This window comes from Natator depressus, chromosome 16 (genome assembly GCF_965152275.1).
Source record: "Natator depressus isolate rNatDep1 chromosome 16, rNatDep2.hap1, whole genome shotgun sequence".
NCBI lineage: Eukaryota > Metazoa > Chordata > Testudines > Cheloniidae > Natator > Natator depressus.
Window position 1 is genome coordinate 371,225 of NC_134249.1, and position 21,983 is coordinate 393,207.

Genomic DNA, 21,983 nt, shown 5'->3' on the forward strand with positions numbered 1-21,983 from the left:
TGACTTGTTGTGTGTCATGTTATGTGTGTGTTGTGTGGATTGTGTGTGTGGTGGTGTGTTTGTGGTGACATATGATGTGCTGTGTGTGTGAGACGTGTTTTGTGTAGTGTTTTGTGTGTGTGTGACGTGTTGTGTCATGTTGTGTGCTGTGTTGAGTGTGTGTGTGTGGTGTTGTGTTTTTGGTGTCATGTGATGTGTTGTGTGTGTCATGTTGTGCGCTTCTATCTGTGTGACGTTGTGTGTCATATTGTGTGTGTGTGTGTGTGTGACGTGTGTAGTATTGTGTCTGTTCGTGCGGCGTGTTGTGTGTGTCTTTGTGGTGTGTGTGATGTGGTGTGTGTGTGTGTGTGTTGTGGGCCATTTTGTGTGTCGTGTTCAGTGTGTGTGGTGTGTGTGTGTGGTGTGTCATGTTACATGTTTTGTGTGACGTGGTGTGTGTGTGTGTGTGTCGTGTTGTGCGTCGTCTAGAATGTTGTGTTGAATGTGTATGATGTGTTGTGTGTCTTTGTGTGTGTGTGTGACGTGTGTAGTGTTTCTGTCTTTGTGACGTGGTGTGTGTCGTGTTGTGCGTGTGTGAGACATTTTTGTGAGTGTGACGTGCTGTGTGTATGACATTCGTCATACGACGTGCTGTGAGTGTGACGTGCAAAGTCTTGTGTGTGGCCGCGCTATGTGCGATGTGCATCGTGAGACAGGCGATGTGTTGTGTGTGCAATGTACAACGCGCTACGTGTTGTCTATGTGATGTGCCACGTGTTGTGTGTGCGTGCTACATGTGATGCATTGTGCGTGTGACATGCGATGTGCTGTGTGTGTGACATGCGACGTGCAACGTGTTGTGTGTGCGGCATGTGATGGGTGTGTCTGTGCGAGCGACACACACCATGTCACACACAACAAGTCTCACGACACCACAACCACACAACTCACTCAACATGACACACAAAACGGCACAAAACTCAACACACACAAAACATGACACACAACACATCACACACACAAGAACACTCACCACACAACACGACACACAACACGACCCACAACACTCTAGATGACACATGACACACAACACTAAACACAACACATGACACACACACACACACTGAGCACAAGACTCTGGGCGACACACAGCACACACACAAGACATCACACACACAAACGTGTCTCACACACACACGTGGGCAAACGTGGCTGGTTGCTGTCAGGGTCTGCGTCTCCCTGTGAGTCCAGGGGCCTGGCTGCAGCTCCCGCCCCAGCCCTCCCCCCGGGGGCGTTTGCTGCTGCCCCTTCCCGTGTCCCGGCCCCTCCGGCCTGGGTGTGTGGCTGGTGGCTGGTCTGTGGAAACGCCTGTGGGGTGCGGCTTCCTTCGAGTTCCCAAAGGGTTTGTTGGACTCGGGCACGAGTCTCCTTTACTGTGCGAGAGATCCCGGCGTCACCTTTCCACCACGTCCTTGCCAAGGCTCCGTGCGCAGCTGAGCCGGGAGGGTTTTTTCACCTGTGTTTTTCTCCACCATCCTGCCTGCAGAGGGAGAGCTGCATTCGGGTCTCACTGTGGTGTGTTGGTCAAGGTGTCGGATTCTCACTCGGGGTGGGAGAGAGTGCGGAGAAGACCTTGGAAAGGTGAAGCCGGGGGCAGGACTTTTCCGGTGCCTGTTTTTGTGGGGGTTTATTCAATGTTGTTTTTTGCTGAAATGGAGAGAAAGGTTGTTGGCTTTTCGGCCTGAAGGCTTGTTCTGTCCAGCAGCCCAAACTGCCAGCCTTGTTTCACCTGTTTAATGTTGGACAGGGTCACGTGAGCACCTTTGACTCTTTTGGAGCCCCTTGACTCGACTGAAATGACCACAAAAGTTCCCACCCCCTGTGTGAGTAGCATGTGGGACTGAGCCTCTTTTTTTTCCTTTCTCCCCTCTCGGATGTCAGAAGCACCCTAGACAGGTGCATGGCTCCTTCCCCTTCACATGGCATGATAGTGGCACAGGCTGAGACAAAACAACAATCCCAGGGACAAGTGCAAAGTGGGGAAGGAGACTGGTGGGGTCGGACTCTCCTTTGGGTTATTACAAACCTGGGGTTCCTGCATTTCCTCCAAAACAAAACCTGTTTTCTAAATCACTTCTCTGCTAAGGCTGCGTCTACACTCCCCCTTGTGTCGGTAGAACGTATGTCGCTCAGGGGTGTGAAGAAGCCACCCCCTGAGTGAGACAAGTTACACCGACCTAAGTGCTGGTGTGGACAGTGCTCTGTCATTGATTTCCCTGCAGTAATATGCTTCATCTCTCGCTCTGCAGAGCCAAGCCTCTCAAAGCCTTTCAAGTAATCCTCGGGTGCTTCAGGGGTGTCTGTGCTGAGGTCAACTGAATTACTGTGAACTGGCTGAGGCTTGGTTTTTCTCAGCTCAGGGCCCTGATTTGTCTGGTGCTCTGGGTAGTTCCCCTGATCACACTTCCTCAGGCTCTTCCTTGAGAGGAGATTTATCATGGGAATTACGCGGAGAGGAATGATCCTGGGGAAATCACTGCCGAGCTTCCCAAATCTGCACCTTTGTCTTTGTTTAATGAACAGATGGAAGATCAAAGCATTGTATTCAATCCTTGAAGTGTCCATCCCATTTCTGTGCACACTGGACTTGAAAAGTTGTCCTTCTTCGTCTGTACGCCACAAGTGTCCATTTTAAATCAAAAGATGCATAATGAGCCATGGGCTACTTCCCTATGACACAGAGGGTCACAAACATGGTAGTGAAGAGGACAGATTACTAAGTAATCACAGTGGGTTTCAGCCCCATAGGATCACCTGGAAGGATTTTTCCTTCCTTTCAAAAGGGCAGAATCCAAACCCTGTTCAGAAGATGCAGGGAATCTTACAGTAAATTCTTCCCACATGGTCCCCTTCGTAAAGCCCATCCATCAGAGCTTGCCTTAGCACAAGAAAATAACGCCAGGCAGTGGTAAGCACACAAACAAGACTTTATTTACGAGAGGGAAAAGGACTAGGCTAGGCTAGAGAAGGGGTGGATTAACAAAACTTGAACTCTGGAAGTGCTCCAGTCTCCCAAACAATTACACCCAGGAGGTCATGTTGATGTTCTCTCTCCCTTCTCTTGCAGGGACAGCGATGGACGGCTGCTGCTCTCTTGACATTGGACCTCAGGGAGGGACTCCATGATGGACACAGGAATGGGTGAGTAGACCTCACTAAAAACCCTCCCTATCCCTCTTTGCGTCGTCTCTGCCTGGATGTTAGACCCTATCTACGCAGATTCAATCCGTGCGTGGGAGTGTGCTTCCCAACCCAAACTAATCTAGCAAATGGCTAAAGGTCACCAGATTCTTTTCCCAAGTCCAAGATGGCCACCTGACAGATAACCCAAAAGGTACATGCCTTTCTTCCCTTCTTTTAGGAAAATTTGGCAGGGGCAACCAGCATTTTACACACCCGGAGACTGGAGTTGACCAATCAGGGGACGTTGCGGGGCAGGGTGACCCATGCAGAAGGGGGTTGTATATCCCCTCTGAGAACGCCTCCCTGTGTCCTCTACCAATTGAAGTGGGCGTCAGCCCCGTAGGACCACCCCGAGAGGGGATTTGACCAAAGAAGGGAAGTGCTGCAGTGGAGTGACCTGCCCGCAACAGGATCCCCTGGTCCCTCTAAAACGTCCCCACACCACCCTCTAGCAGTTGGCAAGGGTTTCACTCCCACCTTAGGCCATCTCAGAAGGGAAATGTGTACCAATCCAGAATAGGTATAGCCCGAAGGTCTAGGCCACGGTTTCTTCAAAAGACATCCTTGGAACGAGATGGGCTCTTCCCCGCAGTGTTGTGTTGCGACTTCCAGGACAATGCTGCCAGCCACGCAAACATGGAGCTCCAGAGATCGGCGGCTTCTGGCCTAGACCTTCGGGCACTGCCTATTCTGATTGTTACGTTTCCCTTCTGGGATGGCCTAAAGCGTGTGTGCGAAACCCTGACTGATTAGCAGAGGAGGGTGCGGGGATTTCATGGAGGGGTGGTGGACCCCTCTTGCAGGCAGGTCACCCCACCACGGCACTTACCCTGTTTGGTGAAATCCCCTCTCTGGTTGGTCTTAAGGGTCTGAGGCCCACCCCAAGTGGGAGGAGCTCTTGGAGGGGTCACGTGACCCACTTCCGGGTGGGTCACTCTGCCCCAGAACATTCCCCAATTGCTCAAATCCATTCCTGAGGCAGGTGGATGGAGATAAAACACCCCCAGATTGGTAGAGGAGTGGGAGGATCTCTTAGAGGGGTCACATGCCACTCTTTGCTTCTACTCCTGTTTGTATCTTGACCCCAAAAGTCTTATGTCATGGGGTCGGTCTCATGGTGACAGATGAGCGATGTCTGAGGAGTGAAGGGGCGAGGTCCAATGGCTGAAATCAAATAACTTCCCTTAGCCTCAGGATGGTTTGGCCGAATCATAGAATCATAGAATAACAGAGTTGGAAGGGACCTCTGGAGGCCATCTAGTCCAACCCCCTGCCCAGAGCAGGACCAATCCCAACTAAATCATCCCAGCCAGGGCTTTGTCAAGCCTGATCTTAAAAACTTCTAAGGAAGGGGATTCCACCACCTCCCTAGGTAACGCATTCCAGTGTTTCACCACCCTCCTAGTGAAAAAGTTTTTCCTAATATCCAACCTAAACCTCCCCCACTGCAACTTGAGACCATTACTCCTTGTCCTGTCATCTGCTATCACTGAGAATCGTCTAGATCCATCCTCTTTGGATCCATCTTTCAGGTAGTTAAAAGCAGCTATCAAATCCCCCCTCACTCTTCTCTTCTGCAGACAAAATAACCACAGTTCCCTCAGCCTCTCCCCATAAGTCACGTGCCCCACCTCCCTAATCATTTTCATTGCCCTCTGCTGGACTCTCTCCAATTTGTCCGCATCCTTTCTGTAGTGGGGGCCGAAAACTGGACGCAATACTCCAGATGAGGCCTCACCAGTGCTGAATAGAGGGGAATAATCACTTCCCTTGATCTGCGGGCAATGCTCCTATTAATGCAGCCCAATATGCTGTTAGCCTTTTTGGCAACACGGGCACCCTGCTGACTCATCTTCAGCTTCTCATCTGCTGTAACCCCAGGTCCTTTTCACCAGTTCCTTATCCACCTTTCAATTCTCATATTAAACCCCATCTTCTCCAATTGAACTAATAATTTCCCAATTGTATCAAATGCCTCACTGACATCCAGGTAGATTAGATCATTGGTTCTCAAACTGGGGGTCACAACCCAGTTAAGTGGGGGGATCACGAGCCCCAACCCCAGCGCGCGGCTGTAAGTTGTGAGTCCCGACCCCTGTGTGGAGCTGCGGGGCTATGAGCCCCAACCCGGGCACACGGCTGTGGGTCCCAACCCCTGTGCTAGGCTGTGAGCCCTGACCCCGGTGTGCAGCTGTGAGTCCCGACCCCGACCCCTGCGCCGGGCTGTGAGCCACGACCCCGACAGGGAATTGTGGCTGCAAGCCCCGACTCCAACCCCCACACAGGGCTGCAAGCCCAGACCCCAACCCTGGCCAGGAGCGGGGCTGTGATCCCTGAGTCCGACTGCCACATGGGGTTGCAAGTCCTGACCCCAACCAGGAGTGGGGCTGTGAGCCCTGAGCCGGGGCATCCAGGACGCTGTGAGCCCCGACCCCTGTACTGGGGTTTCAGGCGGAGCCTGGCCATGCTGAGGGTTATCAGCCGGGAGCACACACAGGGTTGTCAGCCCCGAGCCCCGCCGCCCGCTGTGTTTTAGTCTGAATTTAAAAGCAGTGAGTAAAGGTCAATTCATTTTAAGCAATAGGGTTTAAATTTAGTATTTAACATAGTCTTAAATATCAAAAATGTGTGTTTAATTTTTAAGGGGGGGTCGCACTCAGAGGCTTGGTGTTCGAAAGGGGTCACCAATACAAAAAGTTTGAGAACCACTGGATTAGATCTACTGCGTTTCCTTTGTCTGAAACCTCAGTTGTCTTCGCAGAGACACCGCTCAGGTTGGCCTGGCAGGACCTACCGACTGTAAAACCAGGTTGTATTTTATCCCAGTTACCGTTCACCCCTTTGTCCTTCATTACTTTCTCTCTCAGAATTTGTCCCAAGACCTTGCAGACAGCTGAGGTCAAATTAAAAGGCCTGTAGATACCTGGACCATATTTTTTTCCATTTCTTATACATAGGAACTATATTAGCAATTCTCCACTCCCCCGCCCCGAGTTTACAGAGTCATCAGAAATCCTTGCTATTGGGCTTGCAATTCCATGTGCCAGTCCCCTTACTGTGCATGGATGGAGCTTATGGGGTGCTAGGGGCTGCAGTGAGTGGGGTGGGAGGACCCAGTAGGGGGCACTCGCCCCTTCTAGTCTGTGCCGGCCCCAGCTCAATTTGTGCTATTTTGGGGGTTGTAAATCTAAGCTCCTGAGCGCTTGTCACTAAGGAGCCCATGTGCAGTGCAGCCTGGTCATAGAATCATAGAATATCAGGGTTGGAAGGGACCTCAGGAGGTCATCTAGTCCAACCCCCTGCTCAAAGCAGGGCCAATCCCCAATTTTTGCCCCAGATCCCTAAATGGCCCCTTCAAGGATTGAACTCACAACCCTGGGTTTAGCAGGCCAATGCTCAAACCACTGAGCTATCCCTCCCCCTGGCTCCCTGGCCCAGCTCCCCATACTCTGTGCAGCGCAGTGCAACTAGATGTGGGATTCTTCACTTGTCCTAATCTACTGTGCTGTGTGGCTGTTAAACAGCTGCTCCGTCCCACCCCAGAGGTGGCTGCATCTCAGTGCTGGGCAAAGGATCCCTGTATAAATAGCCCCTGCACCCCACCCCAGAGGTGGCTACATCTCAACCCCAGGGATGAACTGAGTGACTGGAATACAAGTGACTCTAGTCCTGGGAGTGACCAGGGCTGCTGGGCCTCTTGCCAGGGAGGTGGGCAAGGCCTCAGCAGAGATTGGGGCCCTGGGGTGGTGCAAGGCCGGGGCCAAGATTCTTCTGGCCGTGGGAGCCCAGTGACTCAGTCAGTACCCCACTCCCAGCCAGCCCTCCCCATTCACCGAGCCCTTCGTGCCAGCCATGTTGCTCTGAGTCGCATTAGGTGCCACTCGGTAGGTCACCTACAATCACACGGTTTCTTTTCGGTGCCTCGACTGGGCAGCGGGTAGTGAGCGGTGGATAATGGATTCTCCAGGCCAGGACTACAGACCTGCTCCCCCGCTGTGCCAGGGATGCCCCGCTGGTCCCATCTCTGCCCCAAGAGCCTCCCCCCGCAGTCCCTGGCAGGGAAGGGATTGCCCCACTGCCAGCGCCCAGCAGGCCTATGTGTGACATGAGTTTGGGGGTCTCAACCCCGTCCCTAGGGGGATGGGTCCATGCTCTGACAGGCATTAGCTGAAAGCCAAGGACTGGCCAAGAGTGCCCTCCCCGCCTTCTCGGGCAGGGCAAGGGCTGGAGTACAGAGTGATCTGCTGTGGGGCCCAGACCCTCAGTCTCTGGGGCTGGCAGCACTGCCCCAGCGATGAACCTCCCCCAGGGGCAGGGAGCAGCTGCCGGGTCCAAAGCATCCCAGCAAACACTGGCCATTCGGCACCAGCCAGGGGAAGGTCTCGCACCCAGGCCATTCCGGATCAGAACCGTGTGTGGGGAGATGGGAGCTGAACACGGACCCCTCTCCAAACTCCCAGCAGCCCCCTGGGCCTCTTCCCTGCAATCCCTCTAACACCATTGGCACAGGGACCCTCAGCCAGCACCCCCATAGGGCCCAACAGTGGGGAACCCAGCCCCTTACCTGGCTGGTCCCTCCCATGGCCTTGACGCTGCCCCAGTTCAGCCCAGTTCCCCTACTCTGCAGGGCACTGGAGAGGCCTCCACTGGCCGCTTTGCCGCTGGCTCTCGGTGGCAGCTCCTGCCGAGGGCCCATGCAGGGCAGCGCTGCCCTCCCAGGGGGCTCGTGAGCCAGGGCCATGCAGACGCCTGGGGCCCAAAAGTCAACCATGGCTCCCCAGCCGGGAGCGGGTTTCCTTGACACCTGGGCACCCCAGGGGGCCAGATCCTAAAGAGCAGGAGGGGAAGATGCAGAAAGAGGAGAGCTGTGCACGGGGCCATGGAGTGGGGGGATGGGACAGAGCGACGGAGGGAGCGCCCCATCTTCCTCAGAGCCCTGGCTGGCCTGTGCCCCCTGGCACCAGGGGTGGGGGCTGGAAAGTGACTGCCTTGCCCCAGAGTGCCAAGGCCACCGGCTGTACCAGAGAGGCCGTGCGGCTGCAGGAAACGCCCCCCCCTCGAGCCGGGCTCCGTGGGGCCAGGATTCAGGCCTGGGGAGCTTTGGGCCTTGTGGAGGGGACTCCAGCACTGGGGAAAGGGCCAGCTCGACTGCCCCAGAGCCCACGGCTTGCGTCACACCCCCATCCCCACGCCAACGGCCCTGCCCTGAAGGGACCCATCTCGGGGCAGAGCGGAGCTCAGGCTCTGTAGCCCCAGCGTGCCAGTCCCACAGCCGGCAGGCAACGCGGGTGCTGTCCCAACAGGAACTGGACTGAGCCCCTCTCCACAGCCACCCCCCACTGTCAGACACTGCTCCCCGGGACAGATTCGAACCCGTGCCCCAGAGAGGAGAGACGCCCCCTACCCCCGCCAGCCCAGAATATTATTATTCATCTTCCATAGCACTGTCCAGCAAAACACTTCCCAAAGGAGGTCAGTGTCATCATCCCCACTGTACACATGGGGAAACTGAGGCAGGGGGCAGGGAAGGGATTTGCTCAAGGTCACCCAGTGGCAGAGCCAGACATAGACCTCCAGTCTGCTGCATCCCAGTTCAGTGCTTTACCCACTAGGCCACACTGCCTCCCTTGACTCTGTGGCCGTAGCTCGGGAGCGGCTTTCCCTCCACGCACTGCCAGGGGGAGCCATGAGATGTTTAGTATTGTCTGTCCCAAGCGTGGGGAGGCATGAGCCACCCCGGGTCCCACACAGGTGCCTCTCTCCAGATGGCACGAAGGCCGGGCAGGCCCATCAGCTTTGGTGCCCCTCTTGCGCCCCAACATTCAGAAGTCACTAGTCAGGCCTCAAAATCATGAGATTTGCTTAAAAATCACAAGATTTTAATATTTGTTTGCATTCTGTCATGGCTGTGTTTGGGAGGTGCGAGGTCTGGGACTTCTCCCCCACGCCGAGGGTGGGCACTTTATCTAACGAAAGCGAAGATTCTTCGTTACTGATCCCATTCCAACTCACCCACCCACCCACTGCTGGGCTCACCATGCAATGATGGGTTTGGCAACGCTGGCCGTTTAAGGGTTAAAGTGTGACAGGGTGTTTCTCTACCCTGGCACTAGAAGGGCAGCAGGAAGAGCAGCAGCCCCACAACTGAGCTGCCTTGGAAATTTGTGGGTGTGTGTGGAACCCTTATGTTTTCACCCCTTGCAAAAAATTTTCAAAAGCCAAAAATGTATATGTATGTGTGTGGTTTTTTTCATCCCCTCCCATCCACTTTCCAGTGGCAAATGAGAAAAGGACAAAGGGCAGAGAAATGGGGCGGGGAGGGGTAATTTTTCAAAGGCTTTTTTTAAATTGCTCATCAAAAACCTGAAATGTTTAGAAAGAAGCAAATTTTTTCTACAACACTGTCAAGAAAAAGGCCAATTTACCAACAAAAAAGCTCAGGCTTTAGTTAAAAGAGGAGCGAAAGAAGCAGGGCTGAAATAGGTACACAATATAATGAAAGGAGGGGAGTGCTCCTATATGCCCCCTCTTCATCTGCCCCAGTGTTGCAAGAGCAATGGGACGCTCTGTGAAAGCAAATGTCAAGGGAAGTTACATAATTAGCCAGGGGAACTCACTGCCACTAGATGTCACTGACACTGGGAGCCTGGCAGGATTCAGACAAGGATGGTGGGGGGTCGGGGAACAAGGGTGTCAGGACAGAATTTAGAAAACAGGGCACAAGGCCACTGCTGACTGTCAGGATGAGGGGGATATGCCCCCCTTCCCCCCCTCCCCCGACTGGTTATGTCATCATTAGCCACTAGGAGGGGGTTCTTGCACCTTCCTCTGAAGTAGCTGGTGCTGGGGTAGCTGGCCCCATTGATCCGATTGGGGGAAGGAGGCAGCAGGGAGAGGGCGGGGTACTGGGCTAGATGGGTCCTGTGACGCTAGCAGACCAGGTGCTAGCTCATGCCCAGGCCCTTAGGCCTCACTGAACACTGACAAATGCAGAGCTTGACCCAGCCTGTGTGTGAGCCGTGTGACAACAGCTGCTGCTCAGCGTGTGTGGAGTGTTTCGACTTGTGGAATTGCTTGCAGGATTGATCTCTCCCATAACCTCTGTAGCCCGTGGTATAAAGTTAGAATGAAGGTTTGCATCGTAAACCTCTGTAACTGCTCTACACCACTGAGTTTGCAAGGCAGCTTACGTCCACCTAACACTGCGTCTACACTAAAATTTGGCTCCCGCTGATGTAACTCGCCTGCTTTGCCGACTTAATCACGCCACTTCCCCCCGTCAGCGTAGTTAGGTCAATGCAGTGTCAGTGTACATACTGCGTTGCTTACATCGACTGTCCCGCAATGCCCCACACTGACCGTACAATCGATACCACACACCACAGACACAAGGAGCCAGGTGTACACACGCACAAGCGCTGTAACTACTGTGGCGGCTGGACGCAGGGCGATTTGATTTTGTAGTGTAGCCATGGCCTGTGGAACTCCCCCAACAGGGGAATCATAGAATCACAGAATATCAGGGTTGGAAGGGACCTCAGGAGGTCATCTAGTCCAACCCCCTGCTCAAAGCAGGACCAATCCCCAATCAAATCATCCCAGCCAGGGCTTTGTCAAGCCTGACCTTAAAAACTTCCAAGGAAGGAGATTCTACCACCTCCCTAGGTAACGCATTCCAGTGTTTCACCACCCTCTTAGTGAAAAAGTTTTTCCTTATATCCAGCCTAAACCTCCCCCACTGCAACTTGAGACCATTACTCCTTGTCCTGTCCTCTTCTACCACTGAGAATAGTCTAGAACCATCCTCTTTGGAACCACCTCTCAGGTAGTTGAAAGCAGCTATCAAATCCCCCCTCATTCTTCTCTTCTGCAGACTAAACAATCCCAGTTCCCTCAGCCTCTCCTCATAAGTCATGTGCTCTAGACCCCTAATCATTTTTGTTGCCCTTTGCTGGACTCTCTCCAATTTATCCACATCCTTCTTGTAGTGTGGGGCCCAAAACTGGACACAGTACTCCAGATGAGGCCTCACCAATGTCGAATAGAGGGGAACGATCACGTCCCTCGATCTGCTCGCTATGCCCCTACTTATACATCCCAAAATGCCATTGGCCTTCTTGGCAACAAGGGCACACTGTTGACTCATATCCAGCTTCTCGTCCACTGTAACCCCTAGGTCCTTTTCCGCAGAACTGCTGCCTAGCCATTCGGTCCCTAGTCTGTAGCGGTGCATTGGATTCTTCCATCCTAAGTGCAGGACCCTGCACTTATCCTTATTGAACCTCATCAGATTTCTTTTGGCCCAATCCTCCAATTTGTCTAGGTCCCTCTGTATCCTATCTCTGCCCTCCAGCGTATCTACCACTCCTCCCAGTTTAGTATCATCCGCAAATTTGCTGAGAGTGCAATCCACACCATCCTCCAGATCATTTATGAAGATATTGAACAAAACCGGCCCCAGGACCGACCCCTGGGGCACTCCACTTGACACTGGCTGCCAACTAGACATGGAGCCATTGATCACTACCCGTTGAGCCCGACAATCTAGCCAACTTTCTACGCACCTTATAGTACATTCATCCAGCCCATACTTCTTTAACTTGCTGACAAGAATACTGTGGGAGACCATGTCAAAAGCTTTGCTAAAGTCAAGAAACAATACATCCACTGCTTTCCCTTCATCCACATAATCAGTAATCTCATCATAGAAGGCGATTAGATTAGTCAGGCATGACCTTCCCTTGGTGAATCCATGCTGACTGTTCCTGATCACTTTCCTCCCGTGTAAGTGCTTCAGGATTGATTCCTTGAGGACCTGCTCCATGATTTTTCCGGGGACTGAGGTGAGGCTGACTGGCCTGTAGTTCCCAGGATCCTCCTTCTTCCCTTTTTTAAAGATGGGCACTACGTTAGCCTTTTTCCAGTCATCTGGGACTTCCCCCGTTCGCCACGAGTTTTCAAAGATAATGGCCAATGGCTCTGCAATCACATCCGCCAATTCCTTTAGCACTCTCGGATGCAACTCGTCCGGCCCCATGGACTTGTGCACGTCCAGCTTTTCTAAATAGTCCCTAACCACCTCTTTCTCCACAGAGGGCTGGCCATCTACTCCCCATGTTGCGATGCCCAGTGCAGCAGTCTGGGAGCTGACCTTGTTCGTGAAGACAGAGGCAAAAAAAGCATTGAGCACAATAGCTTTTTCCACATCCTCTGTCACTAGGTTGCCTCCCTCATTCAGTAAGGGGCCCACACTTTCCTTGGCTTTCTTCTTGTTGCCAACATACCTGAAGAAACCCTTCTTGTTACTCTTGACATTTCTTGCTAGCTGCAGCTCCAGGTGCGATTTGGCCCTCCTGATTTCATTCCTACATGCCCGAGCAATATTTTTATACTCTTCCCTGGTCATATGTCCAACCTTCCACTTCTTGTAAGCTTCTTTTTTATGTTTAAGATCCGCTAGGATTTCACCATTAAGCCAAGCTGGTCGCCTGCCATATTTACTATTCTTTCGACTCATCGGGATGGTTTGTCCCTGTAACCTCAACAGGGATTCCTTGACATACAGCCAGCTCTCCTGGACTCCTTTCCCCTTCATGTTAGTCCCCCAGGGGATCCTACCCATCCGCTCCCTGAGGGAGTCGAAGTCTGCTTTCCTGAAGTCCAGGGTCCGTATCCTGCTGCTTACCTTTCTTCCCTGTGTCAGGATCCTGAACTCGACCATCTCATGGTCACTGCCTCCCAGATTCCCATCCACTTTTGCTTCCCCCACTAATTCTTCCCTGTTTGTGAGCAGCAGGTCAAGAAAAACTCCCCCCCTAGTTGGCTCGTCTAGCACTTGCACCAGGAAATTGTCCCCTACGCTTTCCAAAAACTTCCTGGATTGTCTATGCACCGCTGTATTGCTCTCCCAGCAAATATCAGGAAAATTAAAGTCACCCATGGGAACCAGGGTGTGTTGTTGAGTGCTGTTGCACATCAGCTGTGCTCCATCCAGAGATGTCTGCATTTCAATGCCAGGTGAGTGATCCCTGTCTTGTGTTGTGGGGGGGAGGGATAGCTCGGTGGTTTGAGCATTGGCCTGCTAAACCTAGGGTTGTGAGTTCAATCCTTGAGGGGGGGGCCATTTAGGGATCTGGGGCAAAAATTGGGGATTGGACCTGCTTTGAGCAGGGGGTTGGATTAGATGATCTCCTGAGGTCCCTTCCATCTCTGATGTTCTATGATACGCTGCTGTGCTCCACCCCAGAGGTAGCTGCATTTCAGTGCTGGGCGAGCAATCCGTGTGTTGTTATGCAGCTACTACGCTCCACTCCAGAAGTGGCTGCAATTCAGTGCAGGGTGAATGCAAGTCCATGTCTCATTTTGCAAAGCATGGGTTCTCCAAGCAAGGGTGCTGTCTGTCCCATGTCCCTGCTCAATAGACTCTGGATTCTTAGCATCAGCGGAGCTACATTTTGAGCAGTGGTGGAACCAGGAGGCAGCTGGGTCATTGGTGGTTCCACCGTCAGTTCTACCTATTGGCTTGAAAAGGCACCACACGTATACCTAATGGCTGCCGAGGGGGGCAGTTGCCCCCCGGCCCGCTATTAGCTCTGCCACTGATTCTTTTTAAATGTTCATTGCGCTGCTTTCACCAGCCACTTTGATTTCGTTTTGTTTTACAGACCCAAGCAAAATGCAACCGGCAACCTGGCTAGAAGCAGATCCGTGTAATTGAACAGACTCATCCAATTACTGAGCCTTCCCAGAGCCAGGTGCTGCCCTCACGATATATCAAACCTAGAGGACCGGCTAGGCTCCCAGTAGATGCAGCCTAGAGCCAAACGCAGGCCAGGCAAGGTGGCTTCGCCCATGGAGTTCAGGTCCAGGGATTCAGTAGGGAGTAAATGGCCAGCACTGGATGCTTCAGGTTTTGGTGCCCACCCAGAGACGGCTGGGGGCTGATTTTCAATTACACATCTGTGGCTGGCCCAGGCCAGCTGACTCCAGCTCCCGGGGCTCGGGCTAAGGGGCTGTTTAACTGCGGGGTAGCCTTTGGGGCTCAGGCTGGAGCTTCGACTCTAGGACGATGCGAGGTGGGAGGTTCCCAGAGCTCGGGCTCCAGCCCAAGCCAGAACGTCTGCACCACAAATAAACAGGGGCTCAGCTCGAGCCCCGTGAGCCGGAGTCAGCTGGCCCGGGCCAGCCGTGGGCACGTAACTGCAGTGTAGACACACTCTAAGTGCCCACAAGCCCCCCTGGGAGCTGCGGGTATTTAGCACCTCTGAAATCTAGGCCCCAGGTGTCTCAACGTGGGCACCCAAAGTTAGGGGCCATTCAAAATCTTCTTGCCAGTGTCTTCCCCCACCCCCCACTGCTCCTGGGACATTCCTGTTAACTGCTGGAAATGGCCCACCTTGATTATCACTACAAAAGGTTTTCTCCCCCCGCTCTCCTGCTGGTAATAGCTCATCTTAAGTGATCACTCTCCTTACAGTGTGTATGATAACACCCATTTTTTCATGTTCTGTGTGTATATAAATCTCCTCACTGTATTTGCCACTGAATGCATCCAATGAAGTGAGCTGTAGCTCACGAAAGCTTATGCTCAAATAAATTGGTTAGTCTCTAAGGATATGTCTACACTACGAAATTAGGTCGAATTTATAGAAGTTGTTTTTGTAGAAAGCGTTTTTATACAGTTGATTGTGTGTGTCCCCACACAAATGCTCTAAGTGCATGTAGTCGGTGGAATGTGTCCACAGTACCGAGGCAACCGTCGACTTCCGGAGCATTGCACTGTGGGTGGCTATCCCACAGTTCCCGCAGTCTCCGCCGCCCATTTGAATTCTGGGTAGAAATCCCAGTGCCTGGTAGGGCTAAAACATTGTCGTGGGTGGTACTGGGTACACATCGTCAGGCCCCCGTTCCCTCCCTCCCTCCGGGAAAGCAAGGGCAGACAATCGTTTTGCGCCTTTTTTCTTGAGTTACGTGTGCAGACGCCATACCACGGCAAGCATGGAGTCCGCTCAGATCACTTGGGCAATTAGGAGCACATTAAACACCACACGCCTTATCCAGCAGTATATGCAGCACCAGAACCTGGCAAAGCGATACCGGGCGAGTAGGCAACGTCAGCGCGGTGACGTGAGTGATGAGGACACGGACACAGACTTCTCTCAAAGCACGGGCCTGGCAATGTGGGCATCATGGTGCTAATGGGGCAGGTTCATGCAGTGGAACGCCGATTCTGGGCCTGGGAAACAAGCACAGACTGGTGGGACCACATAGTGTTGCAGGTCTGGGACGATTCCCAGTGGTTGCGAAACTTTCGCATGTGTAAGGGCACTTTCATGGAACTTTGTGACTTGCTCTCCGCTGCCCTGAGGCACAAGAATACCAAGATGAGAGCAGCCCTCACAGTTGAGAAGCAAGTGGCAATAGCCCTGTGGAAGCTCGCAACGCCAGACAGCTACCGGTCAGTCGGGAATCAATTTGGAGTGGGCAAATCTACTGTGGGGGGCTGCTGTGATGCAAGTAGCCCACGCAATCAAAGATCTGCTGATATCAAGGGTAGTGACCCTGGGAAATGTGCAGGTCATAGTGGATGGCTTTGCTGCAATGGGATTCCCTAACTGTGGTGGGGCCGTAGACGGAACCCATATCCCTATCTTGGCACCGGAGCACCAAGCCGGCGAGTACATAAACCACAAGGGGTACTTTTCAATAGTGCTGCAAGCTCTGGTGGATCACAAGGGACGTTTCACCAACATCAGCGTGGGATGGCTGGGAAAGGTACATGACGCTCGCATCTTCAGGAACTCTTGTCTGTTTCAAAAGCTGCAGGAAGGGACTTTATTCCCAGACCAGAAAATAACCGTTGGGGATGTTGAAATGCCTATAGTTATCCTTGGGGACCCAGCCTACCCCTTAACGCCATGGCTCATGAAGCCATACACAGGCAGCCTGGACAGTAGTCAGGAGCTGTTCAACTACAGGCTGAGCAAGTGCAGAATGGTGGTAGAATGTGCATTTGGACATTTAAAAGCAGGCTGGTACAGTTTACTGACTCGGTTAGACCTCAGCGAAACCAATATTCCCACTGTTATTACTGCTTGCTGTGCGCTCCACAATCTCTGTGAGAGTAAGGGGGAGATGTTTATGGCGGGGTGGGAGGTTGAGGCAAATCGCCTGGCTGCTGGTTACACACAGCCAGACACCAGGGCGGTTAGAAGAGCACAGGAGGGCGCGGTGCGCATCAGAGAAGCTTTGAAAACCAGTTTCATAACTGGACAGGCTACGGCGTGAAAGTTCTGTTTGTTTCTCCCTGATGAAACCCCCCGCCCCTTGGTTCACTCTACTTCCCTGTAAGCTAACCACCCTCCCCTCCTCCCTTCGATCACCACTTGCAGAGGCAATAAAGTCATTGTTGCTTCACATTCATGCATTCTTTATTCACTCATCGCACAAATAGGGGGATAACTACCAAGGTAGCCCAGGAGGGGTGGTGGAGGAGAGAAGCACCAGGAGGGGTGGTGGAGGAAGGAAGGACAAGGCTACAGAGCACTTTAAAAGTTTAAAACTTTAAAACCTATTGAATGCCAGCCTTCTGTTGCTTGGGCAATCCTCTGGGGTGGAGTGGCTGGTTGGCTGGAGGCCCCCCACTGCGTTCTTGGGAGTCTGGGTGAGGAGGCTATGGAACTTGGGGAGGAGGGCGGTTGGTTACACAGGGGCTGTAGCAGCGGTCTGTGCTCCTGCTGCCTTTCCTGCAGCTCAACCATACGCTGGAGCATATTGGTTTGATCCTCCAGCAGCCTCAGCATTGAATCCTGCCTCCTCTCATCATGCTGCCGCCACCTTTCAGCTTCAGCCCTCTCTTCAGCCCGCCACTTACTCTCTCCAGCCCGCCACTTACTCTCTTCAGCCCACCACCTCTCCTCCCGGTCATATTGTGCTTTCCTGCACTCTGACATTGTCTGCCTCCACGCATTCGTCTGTGCTCTGTCAGTGTGGGAGGATAGCATGAGCTCAGAGAACATTTCATCACGAGTGCGTTTTTTTCGCCTTCTAATCTTCACTAGCCTCTGGGAAGCAGAAGATCCTGTGATCCTTGAAACACATGCAGCTGGTGGAGAAAAAAAAAAGAGACAGTGGTATTTAAAAAGACACATTTTCTAGAACAATGGCTACACTCTTTCACGGTAAACTTTGCTGTTAACATTACATACACAGCACATGTGCTTTCGTTCCAAGGTCGCATTTTGCCTCCCCCCACCACGTGGCTAGACCCTCCCCCCTCCCCGTGGCTAACAGTGGGGAACATTTCTGTTCAGCCATAGGCAAACAGCCCAGCAGGAATGGGCACCTCTGAGTGTCCCCTGAAGAAAAGCACCCTATTTCAACCAGGTGACCATGAATGATATCACTCTCCTGAGGATAACACAGAGAGATAAAGAACGGATGTTGTTTGAACGCCAGCAAACATACACTGCAATGCTTTGTTCTACAATGATTCCCGAGTACGTGCTACTGGCCTGGTGTGGTAAAGTGTCCTACCATGGGGGACGGAATCAGGCTGCCCTCCCCAGAAACCTTTTGCAAAGGCTTTGGGAGTACATCCAGGAGAGCCGCGAATGGCAGGGCAAATTAATCATTACACATGCTTGCTTTTAAACCATGTACAGTATTTTAAAAGGTACACTCACCAGAGGTCTCTTCTCCGCCTGGCGGGTCCGGGAGGCAGCCTTGGGTGGGTTCGGGGGGTACTGGCTCCAGGTCCAGGGTGAGAAACAGTTCCTGGCTGTCGGGAAAACCGGTTCTCCGCTTGCTTGCTGTGAGCTACCTACAACTTCATCATCATCATCTTCCTCGTCCCCAAAACCTGCTTCTGTGTTGCCTCCATCTCCATTGAAGGAGTCAAACAACACGGCTGGGGTAGTGGTGGCTGAACCCCCTAAAATGGCATGCAGCTCATCATAGAAGCGGCATGTTTGGGGCTCTGCCCCGGAGTGGCCGTTTGCCTCTCTGGTTTTCTGGTAGGCTTGCCTCAGCTGCTTAAGTTTCATGCGGCATTGCTTTGGGTCCCTGTTATGGCCTCTGTCCTTCATGCCCTGGGAGATTTTGACAAATGTTTTGGCATTTTGAAAACTGGAACGGAGTTCAGATAGCACGGATTCCTCTCCCCATACAGCGATCAGATCCCGTACCTCCCGTTCGGTCCATGCTGGAGCTCTTTTGCGATTCTGGGACTCCATCATGGTCACCTCTGCTGATGAGCTCTGGCCAGCGTGGCAAGCTGCAGGTGACCATGCAAACAGGAGATTGAAATTCAAAAGTTTGCAGGCCTTTTCCTGTCTACCTGGCCAGTGCATCTGAGTTGAGAGTGCTGTCCAGAGCGGTCACAATGGAGCACTCTGGGATAGCTCCCGGAGGCCAATACCATCTAATTGCGTCCATAGTACCCCAAATTCAACCCGGCAAGGCCGATTTAAGTGCTAATCCCCTTGTCGGAGGTGGAGTACGGAAATCGATTTTAAGAGCCCTTTAAGTCGAAAAAAAGGGCTTCATCGTGTGGACGGGTGCAGGGTTAAATCGATTTAACGCTGCTAAATTCGACCTCAACTCCTCGTGTGGACCAGGGCCTAGGGTGGTTGCAGTTCTACATCTTTATACCCGTGGAGCTTATTCCGCTTCTCCTATAGGAACAGCGATCCCAGGACTAGCACTCCTACACCAGCATAACTGCCTCAACACTGGGGTGCCTCACTTTCACTGTGCTGGGATAGCCAGTGGCTCAACCCTTCTATTGGATGCCTTCGCTTCTGACTCTGAAAACATGGTCGTCATCTTCTGTAACCTGGACATAACTCAAGCATAGCATGTGACATTACAGCACGACCTGCTGTTTATAAATGTAGTACCTTCCCCGCCTGTATTGTTTTCATTCCTGACTCACACACTCTCTCTCTCTCTCTCTCTCTCTTTTCAGGCTCTCTGTGAGGCTCTTGCTATGGGAAGGAGCAGCCTGGAGAAGAGTTGAAGCTTTTAAACTTTGTCAATATTTTTAAACTTGTAGATTCCCTACCATTGGGGTGTTGGGGTGTCCAGGTGAAAGGGGTGTCAGGGTGGAAGGACTGTCTGGCCTGTGTTATACAGGAAGTCAGACTTGATGGTCCAATGTCCCATTAAATTCTGTGAAATTGTGTAACTGAAAAATGGCCCTTCCTGAGACCCTGCACTGGCCTCACCCGGCATCTCGCCAAGCCCAGACCGGCTGTACGTTCGCAGGCACGTTTCTTCCAAACCAGAAGTGGGAAACGTGATAGGCTGTGAGGCCAAGGCCAAGGGAACCATCGAGAGGTCAGCAGGGCTGGACGATCCTCAGGGCTTCGGGAAGAGAGGAAGGAGCAAACCCCTCCCTTATTAGGGAAAATGAGGGCCAGTGAAACATGCCCAGGGCTAGGGAATATAAACGCCAACTCAGGAAAGGTAAGGACACTGTGAGGCAGGGTCTGAACCTATGCAGGGAAGAGCCCTGCTCCAAGAACACAGCCTGTCTCGGGTGAGTAGAGCAGTGCCATCAGCCTGTCCCGCAGTCAGGCAGTGCCCAGCCTACAGATATGAGCTACAGACAACTCAGAGTCCTGGCAGCAAAGCTGAGAGAGAGCATCTCTCTCAACCCCTGTCCTGTGCTGCTCTCCAGATCCCCTCAGACATTGACGTTCCTCCTCTCCCATCTCAGCCAAATCCCAGGGGAATCTGTGCTCGGGGCCAGGCTGGGACAGAATCTGTCCTGCAGCTTTTGAGTCATGGGCACAAATCCACTTTCTGCTTAAAAAAGAATTCCAACTTTTCAGTGGCTGGGACTGAGTCTCAAAGAGCTGAGCAGAAGGGCTGTGAGTTGCAGGCAGGTGGAGATGCTGAAGGGCTGCGTGTCCCGGGCCCAGCCTAGAGGCTGAAGGGCTGCGAGCCCCGGGCCTGGTGCAGCTGTTGAAGGGCTGTGATCCTCAGGCCTGTCGCAGCCAGACATCCTGGGCCCTTTCCAGTGTATCAGCTGGGGGAGAGAAGGGGGGTGCCACCTCAGTTTGGAAGGGAATTTGTTATTCAAAAGTATCTGCTCAAGATGAAGCAGTCATTGGATTAAGGGTTGTTGGCTTGAGCTGCACAGCCTCAATTCTCCCTTCCTTTCTCCATCATCCCCAGGGCTACTGGCTCCGGCTTTGTCTCAAAATCAGGCAAATCATAGATTCATAGATTCCAGTGACAGAAGGGATCATCTAGGCTGGTCTTCTGTATAGCACAGGCCAGAGAGCTTCCCAAAAATAATCCCTAGAGCAGATCTTGTAGGAAAACACCCAATCTGGATTTTAAAATGGTCAGTGATGGAGAATCCATCACAATCCTTGATAAATTATTCCAATGGTTAATTACCCTCACTGTCAATCATTTACACCTTTTTTCCAGTCTGAATTTGTTTAGCTTCAACTTCCATGTTATACCAATCGCCGGTAGATTGAAGAGCCCATTATTAAATATTTGTTCCCCATGTAGGTACTTGGAGACTGTAATCAAATCACCCCTTAACCTTCTCTTTGTTAAGATAAATAGATTGAGCTCCTTGCCTGTATCACTATAAGTCATGTTTTCCAGTCCTTTAATCCTGCTTGTGGCTCTTTTCTGAATCCTCCAATTTATTAACATCCTTTTTGAATTGTGGATACCACAACTGGACACAGTAGGGATCACACCGGTGCCACTATTGAGGTACAGTAACCTCTTTACTCCTACTCAAGATTTCCCTATTTATGCATCCCAGGATCACTCTAGCTATTTTGGTCACTGTATCACACTGGGAGGTCATGTTCAGCAGCTTATTCGCTTCCACCCCCAAATCTTTTTCAGAGTCACTGCTTCCCAGGATAGAGTCCCCCATCCTCTAATTAAGGCCTACAGGTTTCGTTCCTGGATGTATACGTTTACATTAGCTATATTAAAATTAGGGCTGTCAAGCAATTAAAAAAATTAATTGCGATTAACTGCGCGATTCAAAAAATTAACCGCGCGATTCAAAAATGAATTGCGCGATTAATTGTGCTGTTAAACAACAATAGAATACCATTTCTTTTAAATATTTTTGGATGTTTACTACATTTTCAAATCTATTAATTTCAAATACAACACAGAATAAAGAGTGTACAGTGCTCACTGTATATTTATTTTTTATTACAAATAATTGCACTGTAAAAAACAAAAAAAAATATTTTTCAATTCACCTCATACAAGTACTGTAGTGCAGTCTCTTTACCATGAAAGTTGAGCTTACAAATGTAGAATTATACATATATAAAAAAACTGCATTCAAAAATAAAACAATCTAAAACTTTAGAGCTTACAAGTCCACTCAGTCCTACTTCTTGGTCAGCCAATCACTCAGACAAACAAGGTTGGTTACAATTTGCAGAAAATAATGCTGCCTGCTTCTTGTTTACAATGACACCCGAAAGTGAAAACAGGCATTCGCATGGCACTGTTGTCGCTGGCGTTGAAACATATTTTCGTGCCAGATACGCTAAAGATTCATATGTCCCTTCATGCTGCAATCACCATTCCAGAGGACATGCTTCCATGCTGATGATGGGCTCTGCTTTTGATAACAATCCAAAGCAGTGTGGACTGACGCATGGTCATTTTCATCATCTGAGGCAGATGCCACCAGGAGGTTGATTTTCTTTTTTGGTGGTTTGGGTTCTGTAGTTTCCGTATCAGAGTGTTGCTCTTTTAAG

At 51.6% G+C, this 21,983-nt stretch overlaps 2 long non-coding RNA genes across 2 annotated transcripts in view; one reads left to right on the forward strand and one right to left on the reverse strand.

The window, feature by feature from the left end:
* The window catches only part of LOC141999978 (uncharacterized), a 695,529-nt gene that overhangs the window by 308,105 nt on the left and 365,441 nt on the right, over positions 1-21,983 (reverse strand). The gene's annotated exons all lie outside the window — the stretch shown is intronic.
* The window catches only part of LOC141999981 (uncharacterized), a 343,849-nt gene that overhangs the window by 221,301 nt on the left and 100,565 nt on the right, over positions 1-21,983 (forward strand). Inside the window, exon 2 of the long non-coding RNA XR_012642144.1 lies at positions 3,107-3,180. This is a non-coding gene — a long non-coding RNA (uncharacterized LOC141999981). The remainder of the gene's footprint in view (positions 1-3,106; positions 3,181-21,983) is intronic.